General features: G+C 46.6%; 1 pseudogene; it reads left to right on the forward strand.

The window, feature by feature from the left end:
* LOC112074087 (A disintegrin and metalloproteinase with thrombospondin motifs 19-like) overlaps positions 1–18,382 on the forward strand; it is an 80,532-nt pseudogene that overhangs the window by 10,649 nt on the left and 51,501 nt on the right.

Raw genomic sequence — 18,382 nt, forward strand, 5'->3', positions numbered from 1 at the left:
CTCTCTCTCTCTCTCTCTCTCTCTCTCTCTCTCTCTCTCTCTCTCTTTCTGCACTGATACATGTTGTTTCATAGTGTCTACAACTTCAAGAGGACAATTTGACATGTTGTGTCCTGTATGTCTATTGGGCAATTAGGTTCTAATAATGTTTGATTGACAATAGCAGAGTTGGTCATGGCTCAAATTGCACAAAAGGATGGAGTTGGCGGGGTGGATTGACAGGCCGTAAACGGATCGACCTCGACCCTAAAGCCCTTGTATTTGGTGTAATTACATAGCCATAACACTGCAACAGTAGCAATGTCAGAACTGCGAGGAGGGATAACTGGAGTGAGAAGGAGAAATTGGTTGATAAAGAATGAAATAGTTAACGCTAGTGCAGAAGTCAAACTCCATTGGTCATGTTGTTGTTCTGCTATGTTCTTGCTGGACTCCACACTGATGCCTTGATGATGTGAAAAGTCCTTTTGAAATGAAAGGTGGTCAACATAGGTCAGTAAAACCATCCTCAGACCTGTTTTTGAGGGGTCAGTGTAGTCTCAATACACAGACGCGTTGCCTCCCACAATGTACCAATGTTCCAGCATACACGTCTGTACAAGTACCTGTTGAAGTGCCTGTATAAGTATCTTCGTCAGTTGGAATAGAGAAGAAGAGGTGGAACTACGTTAGAGACCTATCCCTTCATATCCTGCCGTAAACATTCCCGCTAGCTAGCWAGATGGAGSTCGCAGAGGATATTTTCAATGAGTGTGTTTCGCTAGTTAGTGGTTTGCATGCGCCATGACATTAGAGTTACAAGCTTAAAACCACTGACTGGCATGATTCCCAGACCTAGTGCTGTTGCCCTAGGTCTGGGATCTCTGAGACTGGGGTCAGTAAGGCTTGAAGTGGTCATGCCTTACCCTCGGTCTATCTCTGCCCACATTGGGCAGCAATTTTCTCCTCGTCAGCCCACTTTCTTTTGATCAGGCAACGCCGGTGGCTTGTTTAGTCTGCACAAATCATCAAACCTAAATGAACCCAAACCAAATATGCCTTCATCATCGGCCTATCCTCTCCCTTCACTCCCCTCCTGCAACACTAACCCTCCTGACCCTCCTCCTTCTATCCAAACATCAGGTAATCCCTCCGGGGGTTTGTTCCTCGTCATGTTTTCACCACGTTTGGAGAATAGCCCCAAGGGGAATAGCCCCAACTGTACGGACAGTTTGAGGTTATGGAGCCTGCAATGAGAGCACTGGGGGCTCTACAGGTTTGGGGACGGTAAGTCGGGGAGTAGTGGGGAATCTAGCGTTAGTGGGGAGGTCGTGGGGAGCTCTTAGGTAGTGGGGAAGACTCTACCGTAGTGGGGAGCTCTAGGTAGGGGAGCTCTACGGTATGGGGAACTCTAGGTAGTGGGAGGGTTAGTGGGGACTCGGCTGCTGAACTCTAGGAGTAGGTGCGGGGGACTCTAGGTAGTGGGGAGGTAGTGGGGGAAACTCTGGTGGGATTGGAACTTCTAGTGGGGAGTATGTTGGGAACTCTAGGTAGATGGGGAGGTAGTGAGAAGTTCTAGATAGTTGGGAGGTAGATGGAGGAGCACTCTAGGTGTGGGAATCTACGGTAGTGGGGAGCTCTAGGTAGTGAGGGACTCAGGTAGTGGTGAGGAGGTTAGTGGGGGAACTCTACGGTAGTGAGGAGGTATTGTGGGAGCTACGGTAGTGGGGAACTCTAGGTAGTTGGGGAGTCTAGGTAGTGGGGAGGTAGTCGGGAAGTTCTAGGTAGCTGGAGGGAACCATCTAGTATGGTTGAGCTCTAGGTAGTGGGGAGGTAGTGGGCAAGTTTAAGGTAGTGGGGAACTATAGTATGGGAGAGTGGGGAGCTCTACGGTAGTGGGGAGGTAATGGGAGCTCTAGGTTAGTTGGGAGGTAAGGAGGAGCTCGTACCGGTAGTGGGAGTAGTGGGGGAAACTCTAGGTAGTGGGGACGGTAATGGGGAGTCTTATGCGTAGTGGGAGGTAGTGGGGGAACTCTAGGTAACGTGGGGGGAGGTATAAACTGGGGGACATTCTACGGTCTAGTGGGGAGGTATGTGGGGACACTCTAGGTAGTTGGGAATGGTAGTGGGGGAACTCTAGGTAGTGGAGGTAATGGGGAGCGTTAGTAGTGGGAGGTAGTGGGAGCGTAATGGCGAGCTTCGTAGTAGTGGAGGTAGTGGGAACTCTAGGTAGTGGGGGTAATGGAGCTCTAGGTAGTGGGGAGGTATGGGAAGTTCTAGGTAGTGGGAGGAGGTAGTGGAACTTGGTAAGTGGGGAACTCTAGGTAGTGGGGAGCTCTAGGTAGTGGGGACTCTAGGTAGTGGGAGTAGTGGGGGAACTCTAGGTAGTGGGGAGCTCTACGTCAGTTGGGAGGTAGTGGGAAGTTCAGGTAGTGGGGGAAACTCTAGGTAGTGGGTGAAAGTGGGGAGCTCTAAGTAGTGGGGAACTCTAAGGTAGTGGGAGAGGTAGTGGGACTTAGGTCGTGGGAGGTAAGTGGGAGAGTGTGGGGCTCTAGGTAGTGGGGGAACTTAGGTAGTGGGGGACGGTGTAGTTAGGGAGCTCATAGGTAGTGGGGAGTCTAGGTAGTGTGGCGGAACTCTAGGGCCAGATGGGAAGATTAGTGTGGCATCTAGGTAGTGCAGGAGTTTAGGTTAGTGGAGAGTAGTGGGAAGTTGCTAGGTAGTTGGGGAGGTAGGGAGCGGGAACTCTAGTAGGCGGGAACTCTAGGTAGTGGGGAGCTCTCTAGGTAGTGGGGACTCTAGGTAGGGGAGGTGTGGGGGAACTCTAGTATGGGGAAGCTCTAGGGTTAGTGGGGAGGTAGTGGGAAGTTCTAGGTTAGTGGGGGAAATCTCTAGGTAGTGGGGACGGTTAGTGCTGGGAACTCTAGGTAGTGGGAGGTAGTGGGGAGGTAGTGGGGCGCTTAGAGGTATGGGGGACTTAGGTAGTGGGAGGTAGTAGGGGCTTCTAGGTAGTGGGAGGCTAGAACTCATAGTGAGTGGGAGAGTGGGGAGCTCTAGGTAGTGGGGAACTCTAGGTAGTGGGGGTAGTGGGGAGCTCTAGTGTGGCAGTAGTGGGGTCAGTGGGGAGCTCTATGGTTAGGGGAACTCTAGGTAGGGAGTAGTAGGGAGCTTCTACGGTAGTGGGGAGCTCGCGCCCTAGGTAGTTGGGGAATCTAGCGGAGTGGAAGTTGAGTGGGGGCTCTAGGTTAGTGGGAGTTCTAGGTAGTGGGCGATGGTACTGGAAGGCTCTAGGTATGGGGAGTAGTGGCAGGGAATCTAGGTAGTGGGGAACTCTACAGGTAGTGGGGAGTCTATAGGTAGTGAGAGGAACTCTAGGTAGTGCGCGATGGTAGTGGGGACAACTCTAAGGCTAGTGGGGAGCTCTAGGGTAGTGGGAGGTTAGTGGGCAGTTCTAGGTAGTGGGGGAACTCTAGGTAGTGGGGAGGTAGTGGGGAACTCTAGGTAGTGGGGAGGTAGTGGGGAGGTAGTGGGACGCATCTAGTAGTGAGGGGAACTCTAGGTAGTGGGGAGTAGTGGGAGGTCTAGGTAGTGGGGAGCTCATAGGTAGTGGGGACTCTAGGGAGTGGAGGTGAGTGGGGCTCGTAGGTAGTGAGTGGAATCTAGGTAGTGGGGAGGTAGCTAGGGAAGCTCTAGGTAGTGGGGCAGCTCTTAGGTGTCGGGGAACTCTAGTAGGGGAGAGTAGTGAGGGGCATTCTACGGTAGTGGGAGAGTTCTAGTGTGTGAGGGAGCTCTAGGTAGGTGCGGGAACTCCAGCGGCAAGTGGAAGGTAGAGTGGGGGCTCTAGTTATGGGGAGTTTCTAGGTAGTGGGGAACTCTAGGAGTGGGGAGTTAGTGGGGGAACGTCTATGGTGGGGAGGGAGTTAGAGCAGAGTGTGTGGGAGCTCTAGGTAAGCTGCGGGAGGAGGAGGGGCACTCTAGGTAGGGGGGAGTGGTAGGGGGCACTCTGAGTGAGGGGGGTAGGGAATAGTGGGGAACCTCTAGGTAGTGGGGGGCTATGAGTGAGGGAACTCTTAGTGGGAGCTCTGGAAGTGTGGTGGCAGGACTTGTAGTAGCAGAGCGAGTGGGAGTGGTCCCGTGTGGAGGCTGTTGGAGCTATAGGTAGTGGGAAGCTCTAGGTAGTGCTGAGCTCTAAGTAGTGGGGAGCTCTAAGGTGGTTGTGAGCTTAGGAAGTGGGGAGTTTAGGTAGGTGGGATCTTTGATGGTAGGCTTAGAGTAGGAGGACGTCAAGGTGTGGACTTGGTGGTTTTTGGGTGTGTGTGGACTTTTTGGCTTAGTGGGAGCTGCTAAGTTGTGGGGAGTTGGGTAGGAGGAGGGAGGAAGTGCGGAGGTGGCGGGGGGGGGGGGGGGGGGTTGTTGGAGGGGGTGAAAGCTCTAGTTAGTGAAGGGATGTTGGTATTGTTGCATGCGCTTAAGGGTTGGGGAGTCTGGGGTAGTAATCAGGGGGGGTGTGGGGGGTGTAGGTGGGGTAGTGACGCGCTCTTAGGTAGTGGGGAAGCCTTGGGTATCCGGTAGCTCCAGGTGTGAGTAGTTAGGGGATTAGCTGTGTCGTAGTGGAGCTGAGTGGGAAGGTAGTGGGGAGCTAGGGTAGTGCGGAACTCTAGGTAGTGGGGAGGTAGTTAGCGGAGCCTTAGGTGTGGGGAGCTCTATGGTTAGTGGGGAACGTCTAGGTAAGTGGGAGAGTCGTGGGGATTCTAGGTTAGTTGGGGGCTTCTCGGTAAGTGGGGAGGCTCTAGGATAAGTGGGGAGAATCTCAGGAGTGGAGGTAGAGTGGGGAGGCTTCTAGGTAGTGTGGGAGTTCTAGGATAGTGGGGAAACTCTAGGGAGTGGGAGACGTAGTGGGGAACTCTAGGTATAGGGAGGGGGGGTAGAGTGGGGTATGGAAGCTCTCGTAGTGCAGGGAGTAGGGGACTCGTAGCGGTAGTGGGGGGCGGGGAGCTAGGTAGTGGGACGTGTGGGAGTGGGGACTCTGAGGAGTGGGAAGGAGTAAGGGGGATCTAGGAAGTTGGGGAGCTTTAGTTCAGTGAGGAGACCTCTTGGTGGTGGGTGTGAGCTCTAAGGAAGTTGGGAGCTTTAAGTTAGTGAGGAGGTCTTGAGTGTATGTGGGGAAGCTCTTCAGGTAAGCTGCGTGAGCTCTTACGTAGGGCGGCATGAGCTCTAATTGGGAGCGAGTGGTGAGTGAGCTCTAGGCAAGGGGGAGTCTAGGTAGTCGGGAGCGTCTTTGAGAGTAGTCGAGGAGCTCTAGGTAGTGGAAGCTCTAAGTTTGTGGAGTTGAGCTAAATAGGTGGGGAGCTCTTAGGTCGGTGGGGAGCTAGTTATAGTGGGAGAGCTCTAGGTAGTTGGGAGGTGAGTCAGATGCGCTCATAGGGAGTGTTGGGAGCTCGCTTGGTAGTTCGGTGAGGCAGCGTTAGGTTAGTAGGGGATGTTAGTAGAGGGTAAGTGGGATGTCTAGGAGTTGGGGGTATGGAGCGACGAGGTAGTGGGAGCTCGTAGGTAGTGCAGGGAGATAGGTCAAGTGGGGAGCTCTAGGTAGGTGGCGAACTGCTAGCGTGAGTCGGGAGGTAGTAGGGAGTTTTCTAGGTAAGTGGGGAGTCTAGGTAGTGGGGAGCTCTAGTGGATAGTGTGGAGGCTCAGAGTGGGATTTAGGTAGTGGTGGCAGAGCTCGGAGTGAGGGACTCAGGCGTGGGAGTAGTGGGTTACTCAGGGAGCATGTAGTGGGGAAACTCTAGGGAGTGGGGAGTTAGTGGGGGAAACTCTGTAGTGTGCGAGGCGAGGCGGGAGCTCGGTGTAGGCGCAGGAGGGAGGGTGAGACTTAGGTAGAGGGGAGGGAGTGGGGACTCTAGTAGTGTGGGAGGTAGTGAGGTGGGGGGCATAGTGGGAACTCAGGTAGCTGGAGGACGGGAGCTCTGAGTCAGTGGAGCAGCTTTAGTTAGTGGAGAGCTCTGGGGCGTGGTGGAGCTTAGAAGTGGGGAGCTTTAGTTAGTAGGAGTCTTTGGTGGTGGGGAGGTTATGGTTAAGGGAGGCTTAGCAGGGGCTGAGCTCGCTTAAGGTAGGTGGGAGCGTAGGTGCGTGGTGAGCCTCTTAGGAGAGTGGGGAGTCTACGTAGAGTTAAGGAGTGAGGATCGCTCTAGGTGAGTGGGGGAGCTCTAAGTTTAGTGGGAGCTCTAGTAAGGTGGGGAGGCTCCTAGGTGGTGGGGAGCTCTTAGGTTCAGTGTGGGTGGGCTCTAGGTAGTAGGGGACGGTAGTATTGCGCTCTAGTTTTGATGGGTAGTCTTGGAGGTCGGAGTGACGCGGCTCTAGTAGTGGTGAGTTAGTGGGCGACAGTTCTAGTTGGTGGTGAGGTAGTGGGGGAGCTCATAGGGAGTTGGGGAACAGGTAGTGGGGAGCTTCTTAGGTAGTGGGGAACTCTAGGTAGTGGGGACGGTAGTAGGAGCCTCTAGGTAGTGGGGAGCTGCTAGGTAGTGGGGAACTCTAGAGTAGTGGGGAGTAGTGGCGGGACGTTCTTAGGTAGTGGGGAGTCTAGGTAGTGGGGGAGCTCTAGGTAGTGGGAACTCCGGGAGTGGGAAGGTAGTGGGAGCTCTAGGGGTCAGTGGGGCAGTTACTAGGCTAGTGGGGAACTCTACGGAGTGGGGATCGGTAGTGGGGGAACTCTAGGTAAGTGGGAGGGAAGTGGCGAGACTGCTAGGTAGTGGGGAAGGTAGTGGGCGAACTCTAGTATGGGGAGGAGTGGGGGCTCCTAGGTAGTGGGGAGGTAGTGGGGAGAGGTCAGTAGGGGAACTTCTAGGTAGTTGGGGAGGGAGTAGGGAGCTCTAGGGGTAGTGGGAGCTTTAGTTAGTGAGGAGCTCGTGGTGGTGGGAAGCGTCTTAGAAGTGGGGAGCTTTAAGTTTAGTGAGGAGGTCTTGGGTAGGTGGGGAGCTCTAGTAGTGGGGAGCTCCTAGGTCAGTCTAGAGCTCTAGTGTGGGGGAGCTCTAGGTGGTGGTGAGCTCTAGGAAGTGGGGAGTTCTAGGTAGTGGGGGAGCTTTTAAGTAGATGAGGAGTCTAAGGTAGTGGGGAGCTCTAAGTTGTGGGGAGCTCTAAGTGAGTGAGCGGAGCTTCTAGAGTGGTGGGGACGCTTTAGTTTAAGTGGGGCTCTAGTAGTGGGGAGGTAGTGATGAGCTCTAGGTAGTGGGGAGCTCTTGGTAGTCGGGAGCTCTAGTAGTGGTGAGTAGTGGGGAATTCTAGGTGGTGTGAGGTAGTTGGGAGCTCTGGTAGGAGAGGTAGTGGGGGGCTTAGCTTGGGGCTAGTGACCTGTGTTGGTAGTAAGTGGGGGCTCTAGGTAGTGGGAGCTCTATGTTGGGGATCGCTCTAGGAGTCGGGGAGCTCTATGTAGTGGGTGAGCTCTAGGAAGTGGGGACTCTAGGTAGTGGGGAGCTCTAGGTAGTGGCGAGGTTCTAGGAAGTGGCAGAGCTCTAGGTGGTGGCGAAGCTCCATAGGTAGTGGGGGCTCTAGTGGTGGGACTTTAGCTTAGGAGGAGGCTCTAGGCTAGTGGTAGCCCTAATACGTGGAGTCTAGGTAGTGGGGGAGGTCTAAGGTAGATGGGGAGCTCTATGGTAGTGTGGAGAGGTCTAGAAGTGGGAGCTCTAAGGTTAGTGGGGAGCTCTAGGAAGTGAGGAGCTCTAGTGGGTGGGGAGCTTTTAGTTAGTGAAGAGCCTAGGTAGTAGGGAGCTTTAGTTAGTGAGGAGCTCTTTATGGTCAGTGGGGAGCGTCTAGTGATGTGTGGCGGGGAGCGTGTAAGCAGGGCTTTGTTATTTGGACTAACTGACCTGTAATGTAAAGTTCCCCTAGTTGTAGACGTCTCGGCCGCATGGCATACCTCCAAGCCTTCAGGGCTGGGGTTCRGGGGTTCTGGGGTTCCGGGGTTCTGGGGTTCTGTGTAGTGTGTTTAGCCGGAAGGTTCAGAGAAATGCCACAACCACTTCAAGCTCTGCACGGAAGTGGGAAACCTGACTAGCGTTCACACCGACCAATGAGAATGCTGCTCCTTATTGCTCAGAGAGAGACGCTGTGAACGTACTGAGAAGGACAAACGCAGTGCAGTGTGTTGTATTGTTTGACATGCACTGACGTCAGGCTGTCAGCTTCCTTATTTTAATGTCAGTGTATATCAGGCTGATGACATGGTCAGGACAGCGACAACACAGCGGGCTCAAGTGATGAGTGACTGAAATGTTTAGGTCTTGCATTCAATGTAATCTGCGTTTGTTGCTGTACGTTCATCTCTCATTCATAATTAAGCCAGGTGTTCTCTTAGATGTAATTAGGGAGAGAGAGAGAGAGAAAGYGGCTTTACCGRCATGAAAACCTCATGGCTCTACTGTACAGTTTGAAGTCATTTTTCACCCCAGACACAAATCAGCACCTATTGTGCGTCCCCATGTGTCTCAGTTGATAGAAGATGATGGTTGCAACTCCACGGTTTTGGGTTCGTTTCCCATGGTGGGCCAGTAAGTTGCTCTGGATAGGTGTCTGCTAAAATGTAAATGTATTTTTTATGCCTCGATTGATATGCTGCTGTGCTCTCCTACAATATCTCCCCTCCTTTGTCAGTGGGCGAAGTTTAAGCTGGATTGCYCTGTCATCAGATGGGCAGGGGAAAAAATGCGGTTTGAGTGCAAGCCATGATCTCTGTCTTGTCTTGTCCATTTTTTGCAGATGGGCTTCATTCAACTCAATGGAGACTTCCTCTACATCGAGCCTGTCAATAGAACGCTGGCCGTCYCGGGACAGGCCCACCGGGTGACCAGGAGGAAGCGCTCCACCACCGAGGAGAGACAGACAGACAAGCAGACGACAGACAAACAGACAAGCGGCAACTACTGTGGAGTCATTCCAGGTGGACTTTCTCCATCTTGTGCTGCAGACACATTATTGATGAAGATGTTCCCCTTTCGGAACACTGAAGTTATTAAAGGGATAGTGCACTTTTTAWGTTTTAGGTTAAGTTTTAGTTTGGTTTAAAATTGGTTTAGGGATTATTGGTCTACGCTGCCTGTTATGAAGATCCCACAGAGATCCTATTAAATTACTTTAGGGGCTATGCAGTACTCTAAAAATGCAGTTTAACACGCTACTGTAACGGTCGTAGGGATTGGACCAAAGCGCAGCGTTGAAGGTAGACATAATTTACGTGACAGCGTGACAGCTACCAATTACTTCACACTGAAAGAAGTTACGCTACACTAAAGCTACCCTTAATAAATATATAGTTTACTTAACTAAAGTTACTTTGAAAAATATGTTCACTACATCCAATCTACTTTGTGAAAAATTACATTTCTAAATCTGAAATATTGTAGACTACAAATTGCAAGAAGAGATCAATCTGGAGTCAGATGTTAACAGAATGTGTAACTTAGCCTAGTAAACACAACAACTATGTTTCAAGTGAGAATAAGGCAGGTCTGATGCCAAAACAGAAAGGAAATTCTTGCCTACTTCACCCATATTTTATTATATTTTTGCAAAGAAAATTGTATGTACTTCCAGTAGTTAGCTACACCACTACATGGCCAAAAAAAAGTAATTAACTACTGTAAACACTACCTAGATTTGAATTTAGTTCAACTACCACCAAGCTACTGCAAAATGTAGTTAAAATACTAGTTTAACTACATGAAGTTCACTACTCTATGTCATAAATAAATCCTCAAAGTTCCAGAATYGTGTGATAATGGCAGCCATTTTGGCCAAGGAGATTTCCAAACCAGTCTAATTGACCCTTCGCTAAGGCCCGCCCCCCTTGGAAACTGTTGCAAACTGTTGCAAAATTCCCCATTCAACCACTAGCGAAATCCCCTCACAATGATCTCAAACTGTGTTTCTCAAATCAAAATCAAATCAAATTTTATTGGTTACATACACATGGTTAGCAGATGTTAATGCGAGTGTAGCAAAATGCTTGTGCTTCTAGTTCCGACCATGCAGTAATATCTAACAAGTAATCTAACAATTTCACAACAACTACCTTATACACACAAGTGTAAAGGAATGAATAAGAATATGTACATATATGTTCTAATACACAATGAAATTAAACACAGACTACCCCTTGCTAATCAGGAAACTTGCGTATGTTGTGGTGGACTGTCATTGCAATTGCATCACAGGAAGATGGTAAAATGATTTATGTAGTGTAGCTAGCAACAGTGAAGGGCTCAGAATWCACTGTAAACATGCAGTCAAAGCTATAACCACTTTTGGAGCGTTCAAATCGTATCCGGATGTCGACTGCAGATGGGAGTTGTATTCATAGCATTGCTAACTTAGCTAGCTTACATAAATTTTTTTGAAAAAAAATTATATTAAGTGGCTAGCTAGCATTAGCAATGTTTGGTAGTCAATGAGACTGAGAGAGCTAGCTAACCAGCTGAGTTAGCAAACAATGTAACAAAAATATAATTTTGGATWAAAAAAAATACTCCATCAACAGGCTCTGCATTTCAGCAATCACAGTAGCAAGTACTCCTGGTGCACTATTAAATGATTTAGCCATTAAGCACAGCTCTTGACATAGCCCTGAKTGGCTTTCATGCGTTTTAAACGTGAGCTTGTCCGAGGTGTCGGACTCAATGACAGTTGCTATCCATTGGTGCACTGTGATTGGTTGCCCACAAGATGACAAGATGGTACCGACAGACATGGTTCCCCTGTTCCTCGCTCCTAGCCAACTTTGCCATATATATTTTTTGGGGGGTTATTTATTACATTATTTGCTCAGATTGTTTCTTGCTGAAAATAACTTATTAGGATATTAGATTGGCAGTCACTCACCAGCATTTCGACCAGAAATMACTCTTTCCACAATTGTATCCTTTGTTTGTACCCCCTGAGGCAATTCCACTGATCCCAGGGGTTGCTACAAGACGCCGTCGATGGAGAAGAGGAATTCGGAGTGTGCTTTTAGTCCGACTTAGGAGGCGTGCATACCATCCACCATTTTCGAGTATATTACTCACTAATGTGCAGTCCCTGGACAATAAAGTAGGCGAGCTCAGGGCGAGGATCTCCTTCCAGAGAGACATCAGGGACTGTAACATACTTTGTTTCATGCAATCATGGATCTCTCTGGATATACTGTCRCCGTCCATACAGCCAGSAGCGTTCTCTATACATTGCCCGGACAGGAAGAAAGAACTCTCCGGTAAAAATAACATATTCAGTCTCTCCCTATCCCAGTCTGTTGTTCCCACTTGCTTCAAGATGTCCACCATTGTTCCTGTACCCAAGAAGACAAAGGTAACTGAACTAAATACTATCGCTACGTAGCATTCACTTCTGTCATCATGAAGTGCTTTGAGAGGCTAGTTAAGGATCATATCACCTCCACCTTACTTGACACCCTAGACCCACTACAATTTGCATACCGCCCTAACAGATCCACMYATAACGCAATCGCAATCGCCATCGCACTGCACACTTCCCTATCCCATCTGGACAAGAGGAATACCTATGTAAGAATGCTGTTCATCGACTACAGCTCAAGCTCATCACTAAGCTCTGGSCCCTGGGTCTGAACCCCACCCTGTGCAACTGGGTCCTGGGCCTCCTGATGAGCCGACCCCAGGTGGTGAAGGTAGGCAACAACACCTCCGCTATGCTGATCTTCAACACGGGGGACCCACAAGGGTGGTGCTCAACCCCCTCCTGTACACCCTGTTCACTCATGACTGTGTGACCACGCACGTCTCCAACTTAATCATCAAGTTTGCAGACGAAACAACAGTGGTAGGCCCGATTTACCAACAAAATGAAGGAGCCGATCATGGACTTCAGGAGAGAGCAGAGAGAAACATGCCCCCATCCACATCGACGAGGCCGCAGTGGAGAAGGTGAAAAGCTCATCGGAGTACAGATCATTGACAACCTGAAATGGTCCATCCAAATAGACAGTGTGGTGAAGAAAAGAKCCTCACAAAACTTCTASAGATGCACCATCYAGAGCATCCTGCCCGGGTTGTATCACCGCCTGGTACGGTGATGCATTTCCTCCTTTCAGTTATGCAGGGAAATAAAAGTAAAGCATGTGATATAGCAGAAATTGTGTAATAGAAATATTGTCAAACCAAAATATGTCTTATAATTATAAATACAGTTTAGACAGGATTTATACAAATGTTCTGTATAAATAGCCTCTAAAATATAATATGATTCAATATCAGTACTTGGCTGCATTTACAACTTGTCTAAGTCCTATCATCAACGGACTTAAGCCAGTGTATGGCTGTGTATTGACTACATTGTTTGTATGGAATGTTGGTATATTGGAAGTTAATTTGAAGTAATTTGATGGAATCATTCCACTAAAACTCGTTGGCTAGCTKGCTAATAAACATACTGTGCAGATRCATTGTTTTAACATACTGTAATATCTTATCACATCACTGGCTGACCYTGGTTGACCAACTTCTTTACCAAAATGATCTTTTATACTGTCAAATCATAGTTCATGTCCATTCTAGTATTCCTACTTCTATGAAAGATCTACAAGTACACAGATGTATTTTGAAGTTATATTTTTCTGTCTCTTTAAGTAATGATAATACTAATAATAATGGGCCTTGTAAAACATGTTTGTCTGGTATAACTGGTCAGTAAATTAATATATTGTAGGTAGAGATATTTAACGTTAATTTACTGACCAGCCATACCTTACCTTTAAGCATGATGCAACAGTGTCAACAAACCATGTTCTTCACAAAGGCCCAGTGACACATTCTCACCCCGTAGGTTGTTATCCACCTCATATTTTCTACCTCGCGATTTGAAAATGATCCTGTCATCCTYAGGCATTTCCACCTATGCTGTTCATCAACCCTACATTTTGATTTGTACATCTCAATGTCAGAAAGTAATAGCTTCCACACTGGCGTTRGTCCTCTTGCATGCTAAGGCTCCATGGGTAAAGCTCATGCCTCAGCTTATTGAGAGATCCATGTCTGATTTATGTACAGCGAGCAAGAGAACTCACTGGTGTGTAGACGAAGACGTTTTCTCTGCTCGCCAGATTGGACTTCTGAGATCTCTTTAAACCCAGAAAAGATGTGAACATATAAAAACAGTCACCCGCAACTCAACATAACTGTCACACGTAGACCTACAGTATCTCTCAGGTTCAACCATAGTGGCGCCGGTCGTAAGACGTTCATCGTTCTATCGTTCCTAGTTCTCACCTTGAATAAGCGCAGGGTTATCTCCACATCAGTGTTAAACCTCGAGCTCTCGCAAAGCGGACTAGAAACCAAGAAGGATTTTCATTACGAGGTCTTAACCAATCTGCTTTGGATCAAGGAAATCCACTCCAGATGAGGTCAATGTGTGTGGACTTTCTGTCTACTACCCATTTTCAAAATAAGTGTGTGCTGACCAATAAAGTCACTATATAACTGACCACGTTTTCATGTGTATGGGCGTACGTTTCAGTTACAGATACCAGACAGTTACATGGAGTTACATGGAACTACAGTGTCAATACACTTGTAACTGATTTGAAACAGAATCTGACCAGTTTCATTTGACAAAAATTCACCCATTGTTCTGTGTTCCTTTGTTATAGTGACTAGTTACACTATGATTATACTAGTTACCATGTTACTGACTAGTTACACTCTGGTTATACTAGTTACCATGTTATACTGACTAGTTACACTCTGGTTATACTCTAGTAACTACATGGGCTAACACTATTTGAATAGGAATTACATAAGGACTCCATAACACATTCATAAGGACTCCATAACACATTCATAAGGACTCCATAACACATTCATAAGGACTCCATAACACATTCATAAGGACTCCATAACACATTCATAAGGACTCCATAACACGTTCATAAGGACTCCATAACACATTAAAAGGACTCCATAACACATTCATAAGAACTCCATAACACATTCATAAGGACTACATAACACATTAAAAGGACTACATAACACATTAAAAGGACTCCATAACACATTAAAAGGACTCCATAACACATTCATAAGGACTCCATAACACATTCATACGGACTCCATAACACATTCATAAGGACTCCATAACACATTCATACGGACTCCATAACACATTCATAAGGATTACATAACACATTCATAAGGACTCCATAACACATTCATAAGGACTACATAACACATTAAAAGGACTCCGTAACACATTCATCAGCCACACYTAACACATTCATGAGCAGTACACAAGCATTTATGTAATGCCTACGTCAACAACCACAATTTGACTACAGGGCGTTATGAGAAGCGTCACAATAAGCGTTGCCATTTTTCTCTGTTTATTTACAGAAAGACAGAAGAGTAAGACCAGGAAACCGTCTGAGGGAGGCAGAGGGAAACGGTACTCGTATAAACTACTCCACGAGTACAACGTGGAGACTGTGGTGGTGGCCGACCCAGCCATGGTCAGCTACCACGGCTCAGAGGCAGCCAAACGATTCATCCTCACCATCATGAATATGGTATGTGTATAGACTTACATAGAACCTACTATGAATATATTGTACTATACATATAGAATCATGTAATAAGATATCTATGGGTATCTATGTATCTGTTCTCTGGTCCTGTCCAGAAACAACCCTTCCTTCCTACCCCTTAAACCATGGGTSTCAAACATWCAGRCCGCGGGTGGTTTGAGTAAAATAACTAAAAACCAAATGGAAAGTGTGTATAAATGATCACGGACCTACATTCATACAGTATTTTGGCTTTGTCCAGCTAATAATCACCCAAATGAKAGCTAGACAGTCAGGGAGCATAGACAATTSCCCCKAAAAARGATGGATAGAGGACACATTAGTTGAAGACGGAATGTGGCCCCCCCCGGGACAAGATGAGTTTGACACCGCTGCCCTAACCCTACTTCTATCCCCCTGTACTTCCTTGGCCGTGTCCAGAAACAACCTCTAAAACCCTAGGCACTTGAATACAACTGAAAGGATGGGATAGTTATGTTGTTGCTATACAGCGATATCAGCTCTGTTGATCGGATAGATGTGACCAACTACGTCTCTTCTGATTGGGTAGATTGGGCTAACTAGCTCTGTTGATTGGATAGATGTGGCCAACTACGTCTCTTCTGATTGGGTAGATTGGGCTAACCTGCTCTGTTGATCAGATAGATGTGGCCAACTTTTGTTGCTGTGTTATTATTACAAGGGTTTTAAATAATATCCATTCCCTTTTTGCAGGTTTTCAACTTGTTTCAACACAAGAGCCTGGGAATACAGATTAATATCCGATTGACTAAACTTGTGTTGCTTCACGAAACACCAGTAAGAAACTACTTCAACTGTACAGTATATTATACTAATATAATATGATATTAGCTGATGTACGAAGGGCTATATAAATACATTTGATTTGATTTGATTTACAGTATGAGACATAACACTACAAGTAGAGTAACTTAGAATAACTTCACGTCTATATTCTACAACAAGGTTGATTTTATTTCCAATGTCATGTCATGAATACATCATAAGCAGTCATAGAACCTTATGTCAGGTCAAAACAATGAATAAAATGTCTACCTATCTCTCTCGCTCTCTCTCTCTCTCTTTCTCCCTCTCTCTCTCTCTCTTTTCTCTGCTGCCTCTCTCTCTGTCTCTCTCATCTCTATCTCTCTCTCTCTCTCGTCCTCTTCTCTCTCCTCATCTCTCTCCTCTCTTTCCCTCCTCTCTCTCTCCTCTCTCCTCTCTCTTCATCTCTCTTCTCCTCTCTGCTCTCTCTTCTCTCTCTCGCTCTCTCATCTTTCTTCTCTCTCCTCTCTCTCTCTCTCTCGTCTCTTCTCTCTTCTCTCTCTTCTCTCTCTCTCTCTCTCTCTCTCTCTCTCTCTCTCCTCTCTCTTTCTCTCTTCTGTTCCGCTTCCCCTCCTCCTTTCTCCTCCGTCCTTCTCTTCTCTTTCTTTCTTCTCTCTCTCTCTCTCATCTCTCTCTGGTCTGTCTGTCTGTCTGTCTGCTGTTCTTGTTCATGTCTGTCTGTCTGTCTGTCTCGTGTCCGGTCTGTCTGTCCTGTCTGTCTGTCTGGTCTGTCTATGGCCAGTCAGACATGTACATTGGTCACCATGGTGAGAAGATGCTGGAGAGTTTCTGTCGTTGGCAGCAGGAGGAGTATGGGAAGAAGAGCGTGATGTCAGACTTTAGCACTCGGTGGAGGGAGGACTTACCCTCCGTGGACACGGCCATTCTAATCACACGGTACTGTGTCCATTGCATGCACTGTTCAAAGAAAATAAATAGATACCCACACACACTCCCATATACTTTATTTCTGTGAAATTTTTCGCCCTGTTCAATTGATTTATTTTCTATTATATAATCTTTTGAATCCTGTACCTGGAAAATTGCTGGATGTGCGTGCATTACTTTTGAACATGTACTGGTCATTCATCCCCAAAGTGTCCAGGCAGGTCTGATCTCCTGCAGCCGTGACATACATTTAGAACACACCCAATAGGCCAGCCATTGGTCACGTCACCTGCCCATCAACACCTTTACCCATCCCACTGTCCAATACCTAGGTAGTATTGCAAAYAAATTAACAGACTCCGCTTTCGAAAGGTCAGTTCCTACAAGCAGCTATTCATACAGTACCAGTCAAAAGTGTGGACACACCTACTCATTCAAGGGTTTTTTCTTWATTTTTTACTATTTTCTACATTGTAGAATAATAGTGAAGACATCAAAACTATGAAATAACACATATGGAATCATGTAGTAACCAAAAAAGTGTTAAACAAATCAAAAATAATTTTATATTTGAGATTCTTCAATGTAGCTACCCTTTGCCTTGATGACAGCTTTGCACAATCTTGGCATTCTCTCAACCAGCTTCATGAGGTAGTCACCTGGAATGCATTTCAATTAACAGGTGTGCCTTATTAAAAGTTAATTTGTGGAATTTCTTTCCTTCTTAATGCATTTGAACCAATCAGTTGTGTTGTGAGGTAGGGGTGGTATACAGAAGATAGCCCTATTTGGTCAAATACAATGTCAGTCCTTCATGGTCGAATTGCTGCAAAGAAACCACTACTAAAGGACGCCAATAAGAGGAAGAGACTTGCTTGGGCCAAGCTGTCATCAAGGCAAAGGGTGGCTACTTTGAAGAATTTAAAATATATTTWGATATGTTTAACACTTTTTTGCTAACTACATGATTACATATGCGTTATTTAATAGTTTTGATTTCTTCACTATTAAAATAGTAAATAATAAAGAAAAACCCTTGAATGAGCAGGTGTGTCATAATATTGTCTATGACAGTTATTATTCCCAAATTGTGGTTTGCACATGTTTTTTGCACCCTAAAAGAAACGTTGTAGAATCATRCACACAACTMMACAGTTTTTGTGTTTTGGGAACATATCTTTTGTCATGTCCCCACATGGTCCTTACCACACTGTTCCCACAACCTAATGAAACATTCTGGGAACTTTTTKAAGAACAGATTAAATGTCTTATAGGAATGTTCTTGCAACATCAGGCGAATGTTTTATACAAACATTATAATCATCACATTACTGGTACATTGTGTTATTACATTACCTGGAAAACTTTTAAATATAAAAAATATTTTGTTATCAAACACATTCTCTTAAMGTTTTGTGGACGTTATCATCCTAATGTTAAATAAAAAGCCCTGAGTAGAACTTAATGGGAATCTTAGCTTATGTTCTGGGAATGTTCCCGGTTTGCTGGGATGTCAGTCCTATGACTTGAAAGTGCACACGTGCGTACCCACTCACTGCAGCTTGCACTACCATCTACTGCTCAGTTTAAGACTGCTAACATACAACTGGACAAGTGTCACATTAGCTGGCTAAAGCGATTAGCCTCTTGGAAATTCAACACCCGGGTTCTGTTCTTTGATTTCATCAAATACCTCCATGTCTTAACAGAGAGACCTCCATGTCATAACAGAGAGACCTCCATGTCATAACAGAGAGACCTCCATGTCATGAGGTATTAACAGACACCACCTCCATGTCATGAGGTATTAACAGACAATGCATGAGAGGTGGTGTCTGTTAATACCTCATGACATGGAGGTGGTGTCTGTTAATACCTCATGACATGGAGGTGTGTCTGTTAATACCTCATGACATAGAGGTGATGTCTGTTAATACCTCATGACATGAGAGTGGTGTCTGTTAATACCTCATGACATGGAGTGGTGTCTGTTAATACCTCATGACAATGGAAAGTGTTGTCTGTATAACCTCATGACATGGAGGTGGTGTCTGTTAATACCTCATGACATGGAGGTGGTGTCTGTTAATACCTCAATGACATGGAGGTCTC

This window comes from Salvelinus sp. IW2-2015, unplaced genomic scaffold (genome assembly GCF_002910315.2).
Source record: "Salvelinus sp. IW2-2015 unplaced genomic scaffold, ASM291031v2 Un_scaffold2490, whole genome shotgun sequence".
Classification (NCBI taxonomy): domain Eukaryota; kingdom Metazoa; phylum Chordata; class Actinopteri; order Salmoniformes; family Salmonidae; genus Salvelinus; species Salvelinus sp. IW2-2015.